The 20,174-nt window shown below is 35.4% G+C and overlaps 1 protein-coding gene across 1 annotated transcript in view; it reads right to left on the bottom strand.

Annotated features, from left to right (window-relative positions):
* LOC137646099 (uncharacterized) overlaps positions 1-4,629 on the bottom strand; it is a 49,950-nt gene extending 45,321 nt beyond the window's left edge. Inside the window, exon 1 of the mRNA XM_068379294.1 lies at positions 4,573-4,629. The gene's annotated coding sequence lies outside the window, so the exon portion shown is untranslated. The remainder of the gene's footprint in view (positions 1-4,572) is intronic.
* Between the last annotated feature and the right edge of the window lie 15,545 nt (positions 4,630-20,174).

Genomic DNA, 20,174 nt, shown 5'->3' with positions numbered 1-20,174 from the left:
TTTTCTCCCTGAAAATGGTAAGATCTGACTTTATGTTAAAGGAAATATATTGTCTTCAGAAAAGTGCAAATTCCAACTTATTATATATGAATATAGACAAGAAAATGAAACTGTGATATAAAATTACCTGAATGTTTTTAAACTGCATTGTAATTGGAATTTAAAATACAAAAACAGATTACGAGCACCACCTACTCGTAATCAATTGTGTACACTGCTTAGTACAAAAGGCAGTACAAGTCTGAAAACTTTTTTGTTTTATTCTTGATAAATGTGCTATTCTATAACTTATAAAGATTATGTGAACTTGACATATATACAACAGTATTTCCTTTGCTTACAACCATAAAAATACTAAACAGATTAAATAATTTTCAAGATATTTAGCCACGACTATTACTGATATCCCAAAAGAATTTATGACTAGTGTTCAGCAGATACAATATACCTCTCAAAAATTTCTTTCATAAAATACAAATCAGTTAAAGTCACAAAATTCTAAATGATTTTGTATTTTCCCTAACTATGCAAACCTGCCCTTTAATAGGAGTATATTTTCAGCATACCTAGAACTAGGCTTTTAAAGATTTATAAGGAGGTTTTGGTAGCTACTGATGAATGGTGAGGAACTGCACCCCACCTACATCACATTAAGTAGTCACTCTGACCTTGAACCTACAACTTAATGGGTAGTTGAGGCAGGAAGTATAACCAAGGACTCATATTTGTATAATTAAGATAAAATCTCTATCTCAACCTGACTCGTGAAACTGTCATCAAGGTCAGGGCAGGTCTGCAAAACACTAGCAACACTAGACACAGCCCTCAGAGCACAGAAAGCACTACAAGGGTAATCCAGTGTGGAGTAAGTTGTGATCGTAGAACGGCAATGGGAAGTCACGTTCTAGACAGGACGACACGGAGAGAAGTGAAGCTTGTCTCGCAGCAGCACGTACCACTTTTCAGCAGTGGAGTTGCCTAGTAACCTATCATAGTTACCAATTAAGCACCTATCTTTCCTTTTGATTGTAGAAAATAAACCACATATAAATGACTCAGAAGTTTGTACCCGCGTAGGAATAAATACCACTTGGGTCTACTTCTACATAAGCATCACGGTCCAGTAAAGACAAGAGGCACGGCACAGTGACAATGCCCTCTAGAGACTTACCAAGGCCCCTCTCCACTCAAGCTAAGACCAAGGAGGGCTAGGCAATGGCTGTTGATGACTCGGCAGGTAGACCTGTAGGCTCCTTCAAACGCCCCCTCCCGATCTCACAAGAATAGTGAGGTTGCAGACACTACAAGAAACTATCAATTTGAGCGGGTCGCAAACCCCAGTCCAGTAGATTGCCAATAGGCTACCACAACTTCAACTCTTTACTCTGCTACTGTCAAACACATCAACCAAAAGAATTGCCTTTCTCTTTGGACACTGAATGACAGAGCCACCTGGTTAAGTACAGGAAGAATGGTTAGGTCTACACTAAAAAGTGCAGATTTGATGTTAGCCCACTCTATATGCTTCTGGGCTGTCCCAGATAGGGTTTCATTTATGGTCAAATTGTATTCTTTTTCAATTGAAGCATAAACTCTCTCAGAAACAGCTCTCAGTAGAGTATAGTTATTACATATCAAATCTAATCGGTTACCTCTCCTGTTTTTCCAAATAAGCCCATCTACAATCATCATTGAACTAGGGTTCATCCTTCAACTAAGTATTCTAACACACAAAAAGGGATATGCCCATCAATTATGTTGACCAGATTTTCATTCAAAATAACATCAGGTTCTGGCCCTTTATACAATTATGACAATTTTAAATGCAAAAGATAACTCAAAATGCCATTCCAGTCTTCTTGGGATTTTATTTACATCTTCAGTGTAACACAACAGAGACAGGCTGCTCATTCTTAATTACTATCGAAACCAATGCATGATCCTATGTTCCAAATGGATGACCAACCTTGCATGTTATAACACCAGGGCAGTCAGTGTATACCAGGTAAAACCAATTTCTAGACTTGTGAGTAGCCTTACTTATGATTTGCTCACAGTGCAAGCACTGAAATGATATTCACCAGAAACCCATATCTTCAAGATATAAAAAAACAAACATTTAAAACAAGTTACAACTGAAAACCATATTTCAAGAGGCATGTGTTAATATACGATATTTTAATTACTAAAAAACTGAAATTTGCTATAAGAAATGGACAAATTCTGGCTAGTTTGGCATTTTTCTCTATGTTTAATTAGGGTTGGGGTATGATAACTTACGTATTAGTCGATTCAAATATGAAGTCTATTTCTCACTCTAAGCCCATTTGTTACATTTAGGAGACTGATGGTGCATTATTACACAGGCATTGCTTGCATTCGCTTTTGCCAGCTGTTCTGTTTTTTGTACGATGTAATCATTACCTGGCTTTTATAACCAATTACGAGCTTCCATATATTTATGCACACGTACCCGGATGTTGTTCCAAAACAGCCATTTTCCTTCCACCCTCCCCTTCAGTTTCAGCTTGACTACCATCACAAAGATGTCTCAAAAAGGAAAGCACAATCTATTTCAAAATTTAAAGTAATTTCATGTATGTTGGCACTTGAAAACGCTCCCTTTTCAGTGTATAGTATAGTTATTGGTGATTACATCAAAAGTAAAAAATAAAAAAAAATTACCCACAGGGCTTGTGAGTGCAGCTCAACATGTACCGCTTGCCAGCACATAGGAGCAGTGATGTTATGTTAATTTTGCGAGCATAGCGAGCCACGGCAGAGCAAAAACCATTAGTAGGCTTAGCAAGTGAAGTAAATTATAGATAATTGATAATTAAATTTTCAGCCAATTACATGAGCCATCTATTTATCCTACTGGTTAACTTGTGTTTATTTTGCATTTCTGGCCGTTAATATGGGTGAAATCAGTCGTTTTGGGTATTTCCAAAACCAAAAATAACCCGGTTTCCCGCAGCAGTCTCCCATAATTGTTTTTATATGAGCATCCAAAAACTTGCAAACGGGTGGTTTGGCCCAATAATCATTGGTCAGAAATGCATAAAACACAAGATAGCGAGTAAGAAAAATCTATGGTTCCTGTATTTGGCTATTATTATTACTATCAGTATTATTATTATTACTACTACTTGTTAAGCTACAACCCTAGTTGGAAAAGCAGGATGCTATAAGCCCAAGGTCTCCAACAAGGAAAATAGCCCAGTGAGGAAAGGAAACAAGGAAAATTAAAATATCTTAAGAACAGTAACATTAAAATAAATATTTCCTATATAAACTATAAAAACTAACAAAAGAAGAGGAAGAAAAATAAAATAGAATAGTGAGCCCAAGCATATCCTCAATCAAGAAAGCTCTAACCCAAGAAAGTAGAAGGCCATGGTACAGAGGCTAATAGCACTACCCAAGACTAGAGAACAATGGTTTGATTTTGGAGTGTCCTTCTCCTAGAAGAGCTGCTTATCACAGATAAGTGTGTCTCTCCAACCATTACCAAGAGGAAAGTGGCTACTGAACAATTACAGTGCAGTAGTTAACCCCTTGAGAGAAGTAGAATTCTTTGGTAATCTCAGTGTATGGGAACAGAAGAGAATATGTAAAGAATAGGCCGGACTATTCGGTCTAGTTTATGAGAAGACAAAGAGAAAAGGAACCGTAACCACAGAGAAGGATCCAATGTAGTACTGTCTGGTCAGTCAAAGGACCCCAAAATTCTCTAGCAGTAGTATCTCAATGGGTGGCTGGTTCCCTGGCCAACCTACTACCTATAAATTAAAGTATCATATATCTACCACTGTTTCTACTGGAAATTATCAGGCTTTGGACTTGATAATTATATGGGTTTTATTATAGTTCCAGTCAGAAAAACCTTTTCTAATAAATGTTTTTTTCTGTAAGTAAACTACTGTTTTCACTAAAATTGTAGTTACAGACGGAACATTTTGAACAGAAAAAATAGTTTTTCCTGTGGCAAATAACGTGCTTTCACTAAATTTGACCTTTCTTTCAACAGCAAATAAACTGAAAATTGTCAGACCATCTAAGAATGTGGATATTTTTTTTAAATTTTGCTCCGCCGCGCACTCCCTTCGCTCACATAAAAATAAAAATATCAAGCTACTATGCACTGACAAGTGGTACATGCTGAGATGCGCACGCTAATAATATTGATTATTATTTCTTCGATAATTAAGGTTTTATTTGCACTGAAAATAAGTCTCACTTTCGACGAAAATGGACGTTTTTCTATAAGAAACACTTTTTTTTTTTTGGTAGAAAAGCTTTTCCATCCGTAACAATGACAAAATGATATTTTCTTCAAAAATGACTTCTATTTTAAGGGATATAAAGTAATTTCTGATATTCTCTAATATATCAACCGAGATACGCTCTCACTCCAAACTATCCAGCATTTATAGATTAGGGTACACAGGTTAGCTCAGATTACAAGGAGCCTTTGTATTTCAGCGGCCAGTTCCTCCCATTTGAGTTAAGAATAGACATTAACTAAACTAAACTTCCCCCCCTAACCTAACCTACAAGCCATATCCTTACCTAACGGAGGGGCTAACGACCCCCTGCGACACCCCCGTACACTGCCGTATTCAAAGTACGTAGCTGTTACTTTATTAGCATAAAATAGAATGTACCGTCACTATCCTAGCCTAAACTTTTAACAGCTGTTTAGACAGTAGTTCGTATCGTAACTTACCGCTATTTTACAATTCTATCTTCGTCCCTTTTTTTCTTAAAATGCAGGAATCAGTAGAAAACCAAAGACGGTTTTCACTTTTCAGCGAGTTCCCAGTTTCTCATTGCTCTCTCCACAACACAAGCTTAAACTTAGTAGTGTAAGGTCTCGGTCTTTGTAACGGCACCCCTACTTAGGCTTTCATTTTACCTAATGGTGCTGTGGAATTCGTATTTTATTTTCTAGATTTTTCCAGTTGTAAATTATACTCACAAATATATTTCAAACAAGAGCATGCAATTTTTTTTTCATTTCTGGATGTGATTTAACTAGTAAAATTCACTATTTCTGACAGTATTTAATTTATGCAGTCTACAGAGGAAGAAAGGGAACAGGGAGATAAACTACATGAAGTTTAAGCACAATAACGTTGTAATAAATCTTTCATACAAAAACTTCACAATAACAAGAGAGATAAATAAGATTGAATAATGTGTTCGAGTGTTTCCCCCAAGCAAGCGAACTCTACCATAAGACTATGGACGACCATGGTATGATGGTACAGAGGCTATAGTTCCGGCCAACGTGCTTTTTTTGCATAACATATCAATCTTTAGTCCATCGTTTTTATAACTTATATAGCTCTTTAAAGTTGCGAAGGCCCTACATATTTTTGTTCATAATTAAGAATTCTTAAAATTACTCTTGCCCATATACAGTATGTATTTTTCAAAATTTGAAACATATTTCCATTGCCTTTCATGGTATATCCATGAACTAGACAGCTCGGCCGGAGGAGGGGCGTAATTGGAGGGGGAAGGGGAACAAGAATCCCCTTCCCCTGAATGCCTCCCTTTGCCACCCCCAAGCCCTCCCCAAACCCCAAAAAGTAACAACAGCTGGTTTCCCATTATTCCTACCAAAAATCTATTTGTATCATCACTGTAACATCACACTTAATTATATTTTTCGTGCTTAAGACTAGCGAACAACAAAAAGTTGATTTTTGAAGGGTCCCTGACTTCGCCAGAAATTATTGTTGTACCTTAAACTCAGCGATCTATGATTCACGCTGATATAAGCAATAATAAATTGCCGCTAATTGTGTATTCCCAGACCAAAACGTTCTTACAATCTTTCTCCCTCCCTAGTGTTCTCAATAACTGGTCGCACTGAGGGGTTTCTCTCTCTCTCTCTCTCTCTCTCTCTCTCTCTCTCTCTCTCTCTCTCTCTCTCTCTCTCTCTCTCTCTCTCTCTCTCTCTCTCTCTCTCTCTGGGTGTGTGTGTGTGAGCATGAACCGATATTATGAAATCAATGAACCTAGACATACTATTATTGATGTCTCACTGTATAGCATCTTCACTAACTGCTAGCTAAATATGTGCATGTGGTTCTGTTGCAGAATTTGCAGTGATTATATTTTTCCAAACCTTCATAAATTTTCTCAAACAAATAAGAGGAGATTTACTGCAGGATTTTATAAACGGTTTGAGTGGGTTGAGTATTAAATCGAAGAACAAGCGTTTATTGCTTTGCATGTAGACACTTTGTCAGTAATATACAGAGTAGAGGCGAGACATTAATTGAAGTGGAAATTAGAGAATGGAAGGATTCCTAAATTTTGTTCGGAAAAAAAAAATCAAAAGTTAAAGACATATGAATGCTATGAGTGTATATTCCTCTTCCTATTTTTATAAGTTTTTATAGTTTATATAAGAAATATTTATTTTAATGCTGTTACTATTCTTAAAATATTATATCATAATTGTTCATTTATGTATTTTATTAATTTCTTTATTTCCTTTCCTCACTGAATAATATTTTACCTGCTGGAGCCCTTGGGCTTATAACATGCTGCCTTTCCAACTAGGGTTGCAGCTTAGCAAGAAGTAATAATAGTAATATACTTAAGCACCAATGATGGCAAGATAGATAAAGAATAGTGGGAGTACAGGAGTGTTGTTGAAATGTCTTGCTTATATGGCTAAAAAAAACACACAATATAACCCCAGTAGATTAGGCCCGCTTCAGTAGCCAAAGTCCCCCCCCCCCACACACACACACACACACAAAATCTGAAATGACGTCCCTAGGCCGGAGGCTATTATAATTATTACTATCATTATTATGATTATTACTATTATTATCATTATCATTATTATTATTATTTTCTATATGTAAGCATGCTCTTTGCATTCCCCAAGAGAGATGAGTTCACCCAATGTTTATCTAGGCTCCAAAAGGCACTAGAAGAGTTGGAAGGCCCAACCCTACATGTGTGAGGACTATGAAGCGTGAAGTAGATGCTGATGAATGGAGAATTATTGAATTGAAATCTCAAGATAGAGACGAATGGTGAAATCTAACCGAGGCCCTTTACTTAAATCGGTGTAGGGAGAGATGACGGTGATAATAAACTGTGTAAAACGACTGTGACTTGATAACATTTGCACGAGAAAAGCTAACATTTATCTATACATCAAAACATTAAGATCAAATTATTTACAAATAAGAAATGATGAGCCACATAATCATGAGAAGCGTTAAAACAAATTTATATAACAATAATTAAAAAAGGGCATTCTGTTTACAGATTCACTATTTTGGAAATCTATAGGTCTCAAATTACGGCATGCTGCCTCTTTCTTACACCAGTGGAACAAAACGCATAGGGATATTCTTTATTTTACTTAAAGGGCTTTTTTTCTGGTCCTATACTGCAGGGAAATCCTACTCCCTACAGGAACTCCTCAGTCATTGTATCATGTTCGTTCGAAAATATTCACCATTTCACACCGCATATTGCTCTTTTATTATTAAATCGACTATCATGGTAAAGCCTTTTGCAGACGTAATTTCGAGACTATATAATAAGCTCCCACGAAACATTCGAATGATTGAAGACATTAAGGCTTTCAAGAAGAAACTGGGGACTTTCTTATTTCAACAGTTATGCAACAGTGACGATTTAACAGTATATGAACAATATGCGGTATGAAACGTTAAATACTCCGAACGAACAAGGTAAAACGACAGTGGAGGTCCTGTAGAGAGTGGGGCTCCCCTGCTGCATGGGACCGGAAAAGCAGCCATCAAAGTAAGAAAGACATACATTGTTTCCTTTCCTCACCGAGACATTTTGCCCTGAACGAGCCCTTGGGCTTGTAGCATATTGCTTTTCCAGCTAGGGGGCAGCCGATCGGGACTACGGTCTACCTCAAAGCCAAAGCTAAGTCCATCAAAAGAAGGCAATAGTACGTACCACTCTGGGTGGCCGTGGCTTACCTCCATACAAATGGGAAAAAAACAGAAGTTACAGCCTAGTTTGTAATAATAATAATAATAATAATAATAATAATAATAATAATAATAATAATAATAATAATATATACACTCGAAAAACAACATTGGTTACATCGACTCATAATTGCCTGTCAGTGACCCACCAATACTTCGTTAGTGAAGATTCAAATTCCTTAAACGTTACTAAAAAGTAAGAGATATTATTATTATTATTATTATTATTATTATTATTATTATTATTATTATTATTATTACTTGCTAAGCTACAACCCTACTTGGAAAAGCAGGATGCTATAAGCCCAGGGGCTCCAACAGGAAGAATAGCTCAGTGAGGAAAGGAAACGAAGAAAAAAAAACATTTCAAGAGCAACAACATTAAAATAAATATCTCTTATGTAAACTGTAAAAATTTTAACAAAACAAGAGGAAGAGAATTAAGATAGAATAGTCTGCCAGAGTGTACCCTCAAGCAAGAGAACTCTAACCCGACAGTGGAAGACCATGGTACGGAGGTTTTGGAGTGTCCTCCTAGAAGAGTTGCTTACCATAGCTAAAGTCTCTCTTCTACCCTTACAAAGAGTAAAGTGGCCACTGAAAGGTATATGAGGCAGAGGAGAATATGTAAAGAATAGCCCAGAATATTCGGTGTGTGTGAGTGTGTGTGTGTGCAAAAGGAAAATGAACTGTAACCAGAGAGAAGGATCCAATGTACTACTGTCTGGCCAGTCAAAAGACCCCTTAACTCTATAGCGGTATTATCTCAACGGGTGGCTGGTGCCCAGGCCAACCTACTTCCTACCGAAGTAGCAGACTAGCAGTAAGACAACGTAAGACAACGTCTTTATCTTTTATTATAAAGATAACTACATTTAATAATTTTCATTATTTGGTAATCATCCTATTACAGAAATGTGTATGAACTTCTATAATGTTTTGCTGCAAAACAATATAAGTCAAAATTACAGTTTAAAAATTATGAAGTTAGGCCTACATACTTACAAATATTACTTGTATATCTAGTCTAAATTTAATATACATGATCCTATGTTATAGTTTGTAACAGTTAGCAATTTGATTTTTTTTTTTGCAATTAAACTTGAATAAAATATGTTATTAAATATAAAGCTATGGTTTTGGAAAATATTTTTTGTCAACTTGGGCTCGCAGCCAGAGTTGTCTCGTTGTGGACCGAGTTTACCGCATATCTTACATAGTTGTTTTAATTTCAAACTCTAGTGTAGTACTAACATGACAACCCACATTATGCTCTTAATATAAAGTTTGGACAATTAAGGCACAGATAATATAAACTTAAAAACAATAAGAATAAGCTTAGAAGCTTTAAAGGGATAGAGTGCCCACAAACTTATTTTGCGGAGTGAGCAATAAGGAACGAGGAACCAGGAATGTTGTTAAAATTCATATAAAAGTTTCATTTTATACCATCAGTAGCCTATCTATCTCGATTAGAGTTTGTTAATAGCCCTTTTCGAGTGCCACCCCTTTCCTACAGACATTTCTTATTGCAACTGATATCCATGGAGGCTGTCTGGTTTATGAATTTGTAGATTTCATGAAATGTCTGTTCTTAGGGTTCTTGGAAGCAGTTTCTGTTGTTTGAAAGGATTGTTCCTAGATATTTTATTAAGCTAATCTCTTTGATGCTGTCAATTTCTGTTAGTCGGACAGTACTGTTTTGTCACGTGTTCTAACCAAGTTCTGGGATACAAGTCGCTCACACAACAATACGAAGATTATGGGCACCAATCAAAAGCCCAGGTTCAAGGGGGGAGATCAAGCCCCAAACGATGTCGCCATGTTTCCGCCTACGCTACCTTATCCAAGCGCCACGTTTGTATGTTGCGTCGAAATTGTGTAGTCTCTCTCTCTCTCTCTCTCTCTCTCTCTCTCTCTCTCTCTCTCTCTCTCTCTCTCTCTCTCTCTCTCTCTCTCTCTGTGATGGCTTACGTTGTAGGCCAAGTGGATGCGAGCGAGAGAGGTGGGTGTTAACACTGAAAGTTAACAACAGTCGAGCAAACTGTAAACCTGGCAGCCTTTCACCATTACAAAAAATATCTAGGAAACCGGTGCCGGCTTCTTTCTTTATAGAGTCGTGTGGCTTGTCTGATCTTAAATCTTAAACATACTTATTAGCTCCAATCTAAATTATCCATTCGTTATACATGGCTCGCATATTCCACGGACAATCATGACAGAAAAGAACCGCACAATGTGAATGTGCTATGTTGCCACATTTCTTTATTGTTAAACAAGTACTTCGAGTATTGCATGGCTACTTTCCTTTAATATGCTAAAATATTTACTTATATCGGTGTGTGTTTACATGTTATGTCTTTGACCTAAATTAGACAATTGGCTCCTCTTGTTTAATCAGCAATGCAACCGAGTATCCCAAGTTTGAATACACCGTCACCTCCCCCTTGATTTTAGAATGGTCGGACTATACTGGTGTAATGTAATGCAGCTGCAAAAAGTTATTATTTACCTCCTACGCAGACGACATAGCTTAATTGCATTCTTCATATTTCAGCTTCTATAGCCTTATCCAATAAACCGGGCAACTTTTTTTTTAGTGATTCTATTTGCCATACTTTCATAACACTGCTTGTAAATTTTCTTTACTCTTTACAAGTAAACAAATGCATTGTTGTATCCTCTGCCTCTCTCCACAACTCACAAAGCTGAACATTTTCATTCTTGTTTCTATAATATCCGTTTAAATTTCATATTCAACCTTGTCTTCCTCACTATGATATATACCATGGTCTTCCACTGTCTAGGGTTAGAGTTCTCTTGGTTGATGGTACACTCGGCCATACTATTCTATAGAATTTCTCTTCCTCTTGTTTTGTTAAAAGTTTATAAAGGAGATATTTATTTTAATGATGTTACTCTTCTTAAAAACATTTTATCTTACCCTTTTTCCTCTCCTCGCTGGGCTATTTTCCCTGTCGGAGCCCCCGGGATTATAGCATCCTGCTTTTCCAACTAGTGTTATAGCTTAGCAAGTAATAATAATATGACAGCGTCCTTTAATGTTAAGGTAACATTTGTAATCCCTTCTTGTCATTATCATTTTCAAAAGTCAACTGTCATTTCTATTTTAATAGTGGCATGTCAATCCAGTGTCTTCATTTCCTTCCCCTGCTTCTTGAGTAATCTCCAGGGGCATTATCTATAATCTGTCATTCTCATCATACGTCCTGGTCATATCCATTAATTTTCTTACACTTTGATTGAATATCCTCTACTTTAGTTTTCTCTTGCATCCGTGTTGCTCTTTTTCGGTCTCCTAGCATTTTTCTCATCTGTATTCTTTCCATGGCTCTTTGAGTTATAACTACATTATATTCTAAGGCTTTAGTAAATCTCCTAGTTTCTGACGCCTAAGTTGACACTGGTAGGGCCATCTGATTGAATGCTCTTCTTTTTAGGAAAGTTGACATTAATTTTCATAACCACTTTGTTTTACTAAAATCTCTCCATCCCATGTTTATCATTTCAATTTCGGCCTCATGTCCTGGACAAAAAACTAGAGGTTCGTCCATAACTTTTATTTGTCTCATCCTTTTCATTGAACAATATCTTATTTCTACTCATTCATTTTCAGTCCTACATTTCGCTTTTTTCTATTCGAATTTATTATATTTTGCAATTCCTCCAAAGATTCAACAAACAAATCTCAAGTTACTAAGTTAATCCCCATTAATGTTTATATCTACATTTCCCAATCTAAAGTCTTAGAAACTACTACTAGGCACGCTGTGAATAATTTAAGAGACGGGGTCCCCCGTCTAACTTCTCTCTCAATTAGAATGTTCTTACTGTCTTTATGTAGTTCTAGAAGCAGGTATTCAACAACTGTCCATGTCCAAGTAACCAGCTATTCAGACGTATCCAGGACAGAATACCAGAGAAAATACCATAACATAATTCCACAATGAGACTAAGGACAAAATTCCACAATGAGACTAAGGACAAAATACCACAATGAGACCAAGGACAAAATTCCACAATGAGACTAAGGACAAAATACCACAATGAGACCAAGGACAAAATTCCACAATGAGACTAAGGACAAAATCCCACAATGAGATTAAGGACAAAATCCCAATGAGATTAAGGACAAAATTCCACAATGAGACTAAGGACAAAATTCCACAATGAGACTAAGGACAAAATCCCACAATGAGACCAAGGACAAAATTCCACAATGAGACCAAGGACAAAATTCCACAATGAGACTAAGGACAAAATCCCACAATGAGATTAAGGATAAAATACCACAATGAGACCAAGGACAAAATACCTCAATGAGATTAAGGACAAAATCCCACAATGAGATTAAGGATAAAATACCACAATGAGACCAAGGACAAAATACCACAATGAGACTAAGGACAAAATCCCACAATGAGATTAAGGACAAAATTCCACAATGAGACTAAGGACAAGATACCACAATGAGACCAAGGACAAAATCCCACAATGAGACCAAGGACAAAATCCCACAATGAGATTAAGGACAAAATTCCACAATGAGACTAAGGACAAAATACCACAATGAGACCCAGGACAAAATCCCACAATGAGACCCAGGTCAAAATTCCACAATGAGACTAAGGACAAAATACCACAATGAGACCAAGGACAAAATCCCACAATGAGTCTAAGGAAATTACTTTTCTTATTTATGAGTTAATGGTGCATACTGTAGTCATGACCCACTTCGTATTAGTGTGCGGATATACATTTATTTTTTTTTTTTAGTATAATTTACAGGAACATATCTGACGTTCACATAATTACATTCCCGATCGGGTCCACGGTCTACCAACAAAACCAAAGTTGTTCTTCAAAAAGAAGGCAACCGTTCTTACCCCATAAAATGTGGAAAATACACGCTATTGGAAGATGATTCCAGTTATTTCATCCATAATTGAAAACTGCTGAATCAATTGTGATTTTTTTCTTTTTGCTTTTATTCACTCTGTTCGTGAGCTTTACACTACACAAAGCTAAACTATCGTGCACAACATCCGTTGGCGGAACATGAACAGGCAAGAAGAAAAGCACGGCTTTGTGTAGTGCAAGCAGAAGAACAGTGAATAAAAGCAAAGTTTTTTTTTTAATATATACTAAAAAGTAAATGCATTTCATAATGCACATCAACATAAACTGATTCTTTAATATGTACTAGGCCTATTACCATCATGATCATCATCATAAATATCTCGTACGCCTATTGACACAAAGGGCATCGGTTAGAATAGATTTCGCCAGTCGTCTCTATCTTGAGCTTTTAAACTCCACTATTATTACTGTTATAAATGAATGTTTTATCAAGTCACAAAAAAAAACTCAAACAAATTATTTACTTTATTGTAGCCTAGGCAACCGTGTTACCCCATACGAATGGGAAAAAGACACGCTAATAAATGAAGAGGAAAAATGTCGAATTTAATCAACATTGTGGGGTTAAGTCCAGTGGGAGTTTTCCCGGATACCATGTCTACGAATATATTTCATAATGAAACATTATATATATATATATATATATATATATATATATATATATATATATATATATATATATATATATATATATATATATATATATATATATATATAGCTTTGTAACATACTTCGGTGAAAGGCGACGGATATTATTATCTAAACCTTCTCACACTTTCAGTACTAATAAATAAAAACTACTCAAATAATCAAATAGATTATGAGATCTTCACATTGAAATGATAAAGACTAGTTGCAAAAAAAAAAAATCTGGCTGCTATCCGGAAGGTGGTAAGAATTCTTAGAAATTTCTAAACAATGTGATAACACCCGATATTATTAGGACAAATCTGATTTTTTTTCCTTTGCAACTGTGAACAGTAACGCATTGTTCTTAATCATTTGTCTTATCGAAATCAAATCACTACTGTGAGTAATGGAGATAGTACTGGCCATGAACTTTTTAGGGCAGATTAGCAGGTGAAAAATCTCGATTCGATTATGACGAAATTTCCGAAATCGCTAAAACATACATTGCACAAAAAAAAAAAAATTCGAACATGGTACCACAAACTCAGACTTGATAACAAAGGTTAAGTGTCTTCATCAGAATAGATGCTCACCAGAACGTCAGCTGGGCAAGCCCAACCCCGCACTGTGGTGCCCAACTATAACAGTGGCCTCCAAAGTAAACAGCTGAAAACTCACTGTCCCAGGCGGGGATCGATCTGCTGCGATGCGAATGCTAGGCGAACACGCTACCACTGTACTAGCCAGAAGGCAGGGTCTCCAGGCTGGAATTTTAATAATAATGCTAAAATACCGCCACAATCAATAAATTCATCCTGCACTGAATTATAGTTCATACTCGCATATGTATAACATGTCATCAAGCAATATTAGAAGTACAATTCTCTATGATAGATTTATCCCAAGACTTACTGAGAGTGAACTTTTCGCTGTATAAAAGTTATGTATTGGCTATATAGTACAGCAGCTCATCTAGGACACTCCAAAATCAAACCATTGTTCTTTAGACTTGGGTAGTGCTATATACTCTGTACCATGGTCTTCCATTGTCTTGCTCAAGGATACACTCGGGCACACTTTTCTAATTTCTCTTCCTCTTGTTATGTTGATGATTTTAGTTTATATATGAAATATGTATTCTAATGTTACTGTTCTTAAGATATTTTATTTTTCCTCGTTTCCATTCCTCACTGGGCTACTTTCCCTGTTGGAGCCCCTGGGCTTATAGCATCCTGCTTTTCCGACGGGGGTTGTGGCTTGGCAAATAATAATAATAATAATAATAATAATAATAATAATAATAATAATAATAATAATAATAATAATAATAATAATAATACTTTAAGGATAGGCCTATCCCTTCACATAAAGTTTGGGTATCTTATCCAATTTCATAATGTTTTGACGAAGTATAGTTAGTTTTTACCCCATATACTTTAAACTATATATTTTGATTTATATTTTTGAAAAATACTGTATACGTTCACAAATATATTTTTGTATTAGAATAATTACGAAAATGTAAATGTGTATTTCATAATAAATGATAAAAATAGTGTAAAAACACTATATGTAAAATGAAAAAGTATGTATGTAAATGTACTATGATGTACATGTTATAAATGGTAAGATTGTAAATTTATATTTCATAATAGATAAAAAAAAATATTTTTTTTAATTTAAAACATTTAAATAAATAGTAAAAATTTCAATTATAGATACAGTATATGTAAAATAAGAAAATACTTATGTAAATATACTATGATGTTTAAGTTATAAATGGTAAGATTGTAAATACGTAATTCATAGGGAAAGATAATAAAAAAGGAAAAAAACCGTTACGTTAGGACCAAAACGTTGAGCATGTGGGGCGACAGTCTGTCTGGCGCATAGTAACCGAACAAGAATCGAACGAGACGTGATCATACGAATACGAAACTCTCAAACCAGTTCTAACGGCCTACCACCTCTCTCTCTGCACACGCTACACCTACACCACTTTACTTTCATATACCTCTTATTGTGAAAATACAATTTAATAATTGTTAATTACTTGAATAATGTTCTTATTTAAAAATATACTGATAGATTATATTGTTACAACAAAAATAAACCAAAAATAAAAATGTAGTTAAAATTCTTCTTCTTATTATTATTATGATGATGATGCAAGGTACAACGCTATTTGAAAAAGCAGGATGCTTTAAGCCTATTATGATGTACGAAAAGTAATTAACAATAAAAAAAATATTTTAAGAACAGTAACAGGATCAAAATAGCTCTTTCAATTGTTTGTATACTTACATTTCTTGATAATCCTTTGTAATTTAATCTTGAAAAAAATAATTCGGTAGCTACTGTTGGGTTTGAAATATTTACAAGCAATACAAGTAGCCGATGATAAATATATCTGTACAAAAATAAATGCTCCGATTAAAAGACAGTCTAAAACACATTTAAGTTTGCCAGATATCAATTTCCTTTCCATTTATCAAACTTTCACGATCTGCCTCTCATCTCGATTCCAGCCAGCTATTTTGAATTATACATTTTCCTCTAACCTATTGTCTCGATTCCTTTAACATGCCCAAACCATCTCTAATCTCATCCATCTTTTTGACTGACAAATTTCTTCAACCTACACTACTGACTGTATAATTAATGTTTTCGACCGACATTTATGACTAATAATTTATTCAACCTACACTTATGACTATCATAATAGTATTTTCAACCTACACTTCTATCAAAATGATTTCAACTCATCTGCCTACAATAACGCTTTCGACCTAAACCTCTGACTATAATAATGTTTCCAACCTACATTTCTGACTATAATAATGTTTTCGACCTACACCTCTGTGACAATGTTTTCGACTTACACCTCTCACTATAATAATGTTTTCGACCTACACCTCTGACTATAATGTTTTCAACCTACACCTCTGACTATGATATGATTTCGACCTACACCTCTGACTATAATAATGTTTCCAACCTACATTTCTGACTATAATAATATTTTTTACCTACACCTCTGACTATAATAATGTTTTCGACCGACACCTCTGACTATAATAATGTTTTCGACCTACACCTCCGACTATAATAATGTTTTCGACCTAAAGCTCTGCCTATAATAATGTTTCTAACATACACTTTTGACTTTAATAACGTTTTCGACCTGCACATCTAAGATATGTTTTCGACCTAAACCACTGACTATAATGTCTTCGACCTACACATTTCACTATAATAATGTTTTCGACCTACACCTCTGACTGTAATAATGTTTCCAACCTACACTTCGACCTACACCTCTGACTATAATAATGTTTTCGACCTACACCTTTGACTGTAATAATGTTTCCAACCTACACTTCTGACTAATAACTTCTTCGACCTACACCTCTGACTATATGTTTTCGACCTACACCTATGACTATAACAATGTTTTTGACCTAACCTGATTGTAAACCACTGACATTGTTTCTGACCAACATTTCTCACTGTATTAACATTTTCGACCTACACCTCTTGACTATAATAATGTTTTCGACTTCCACCTGTCTATAATAATGTTTTCGACCTAACTGTATTAATGTTTTAGACCTACACTTCTGACTGTAATAATATTTTCGACCTACACTCCTGACTGTAATAATGTTTTCAACCTACACTCCTGACTGTAATAATGTTTTCAACCTACACTCCTGACTGTAATAATGTTTTCGACCTACACCTCTATAATAATGTTTTCGACCTACACCTCTGACTGTAATAATGTTTTTGACCTACACCTCTGACTATAATAATGCTTTCGACCTACACTTCTGCCTGTAATAATGTTTTCAATCTACACTCCTGACTGTAATAATGTTTTCGACCTACACCTCTCTATAATAATGTTTTCGACCTACACCTCTGACTGTAATAATGTTTTTGACCTAGCCTACACCTCTGACTATAATAACATTTTCGACCTACACCTCTGACTATAATAATGTTTTCGAACTACACCTCTCACTATAAATAAGAATGTTTAAAACCTACACCTCCATGATAATGTTTTTGACCTACACTCTGACTATAATGATATATTTCAACCCACTCTTCTGTCTATCTTCAATTTCTTCATATTTCTTACCCTAATAACTCTTCTTACAACACATTTATATATGAAAATATTTCCTCTTCATAGCTTCATCTTTCATTGCCTTTGAGCGTCGTACTTCCGTCAATAAAATAGAATTGTCTAAATAATTCATAATGCATTTAAGGCCTAATGACGCTCATTGTAACTGTCTCATTTCCTGATACATTTCATATATGCAAAATATCTATGCGCAAAGAATTATTATTATTATTATTATTATTATTATTATTAGCTAAGAAACAACCCTAGTTGGAGAAGCATAATACTATAAGACCAAGGGCTTCTCAACAGGGAAACAGCCCAGTGAGGAAACGAAATAGGGAAATAAACTGCAAGAGAAGTAACGAGCAATTAAAATGAAATATTTTACGAACAGTTACAACGTTAAAATAAATCTTTCACATATAAACCATAGAGAGACTTATGCCACATTGTTCAACATAAAAACATTCGCTGCAAGTTTGAACTTATGAAGTTCCATTAACAGTATACGAACACTTTGTACACGGAAAGAGGGAGCACTAGTGCGTCACTCAGCACTGTCGGTGAATTATATATAAAGAACAATAAAAATCAATACGCAAGGTAACTTTCTACTGTACCGAGCAGATTTAATACTGTACTGCGCATTCTGCTTCTTGTTACATTTCAAGCAGCTGTATTGTACAATAAATGCATCAAGAGGGAGTCAATATTATAGTTAATATTATCACATATGAATTTCGATATGCTAAGAATAGCTTTCTGCCTACATAATTATGTTCTATCAGTTATATTCCTGTGCTTTCTGCCTACATAACTATGTTTTATCAGCTATATCCCTGTTTTTTTCTGCCTACATAACTAAAGTTATGTTCTGTCAGTTATATCCCCGTGGAAACGTATTAATTTATGGGAATATATGAAACTTTCATCAAGAAATAATCATTATAAACGTTTAAGGAAAATCTCCCCCCCCCACCAAAAAAAAATACACTTTAAACATTACAGGAAAATCCAAAAAATAAACTATAAACATTTCAGGAAAATCCAATAAATATCAACCAAACATGTTTGGGCGCGAAGCTCAAATCCTTATAGGAAGATTTTTCTTGAAAAAGTCGTTGATATAAACAATGTTTACGTTAACGACTTTTTCAATAAAAATCTACGAATCGCTTTTACCATTTAAAATACAATTAAAGACACTACATTTAAGAACACAAACCAAGAACTTATCTCATTTACGAAAACTAAATGAAACTTCGTTTTCTTTAAACAAAAACGAAATCCATAACTATACTTATAACAGATTACTCACAAAATTGAACGTAGGATACAACTAAAGTTGGTTCCTTGTCGTCAGTTAAACCTTCGGCTACTTTGCTTGTTCTTAGCACAAATTGATTGATTTACAGTGTTCTTCCCATTCTCTATTAATTGTTTGAACCCGCGTATATAGGAAGTTGAAAAAAAAAAAAAATGTTTCCTCAAGCATCGGTTTGGATTATTATTATTATTATTATTATTATGCTACAAACTTAGTTGGAAAAGCAGGATACAATATAAACAGGGAAAACAACCCAGTGAAGAAAGGAAGTTAGGAAACAGATAGACTAACGCGCCCGAGTTTACCTTCAGGCAAAATGACTGTAACACAAGACAGTGGAAGACCATGGTACAGAGTTTATTGCATTACCCAAGACTAGAGTATAATGCTTTGATTTTGGAGTGTCCTCTCCTAGAAGAGCTGCTAGAAATAGCTAAAGTAACTCTTATACCTTTACCACGTGGAACGTAGCCACTGAACAATTACAGTTCAGTAGCTAACCCCTTGAGTGATGAAATTATCGGTTATCCCAGTGTTGCCGGTGTATGAGGTAAGAGGAGAACGTGTAAAGAATAGGCCAGACTATTCTATGTATATGCAAAGAAAAACGAGGAGTAACCAGAGAGGGATCCAATGTAGTACTATCAGCTAGTCAAAGAACGCAGTAACTCTTGCAATACCACCAGCGCTGGGGACAGGGGGGTCAATCTACACCTAAGGCATGAGGGAAAGCCCTACATTCCAAGACGTTAAAATTAGAAGAGGTTGGGCAGCTACATGGCTGAAAGGAAGCAGGGACCTGGATGAAGTAATGGAAGGTGAAGCAAGGACATATTGGGCAAACAACCCCCTCAGTAATGCATATAGTACACTGGGTGAGATGCACTGACAGCAGTATCTTTGTATCCATGCATCTTTGCCAGAAAGTAAATATACAATCAGCTTAACAAACATACTGAGTGCAGACCTCCGCCACGGCAGCTTATTTCTCGAAACCAGCTTGCTTTTCCCATAATCAATTTTAGACCGTAGACGTATTTGAAATCTGTGTGACAACCATGTACAAACTTAGGGTTAGGGTTAATTCGGTCTATCTTTTGTTCGACCTTGACCTTTGACCTAGGACTTTCAA

Source organism: Palaemon carinicauda, chromosome 8 (assembly GCF_036898095.1).
Source record: "Palaemon carinicauda isolate YSFRI2023 chromosome 8, ASM3689809v2, whole genome shotgun sequence".
NCBI classification, from domain to species: Eukaryota; Metazoa; Arthropoda; class Malacostraca; order Decapoda; family Palaemonidae; genus Palaemon; species Palaemon carinicauda.
This window is presented reverse-complemented; position numbering and strand designations above follow the sequence as displayed.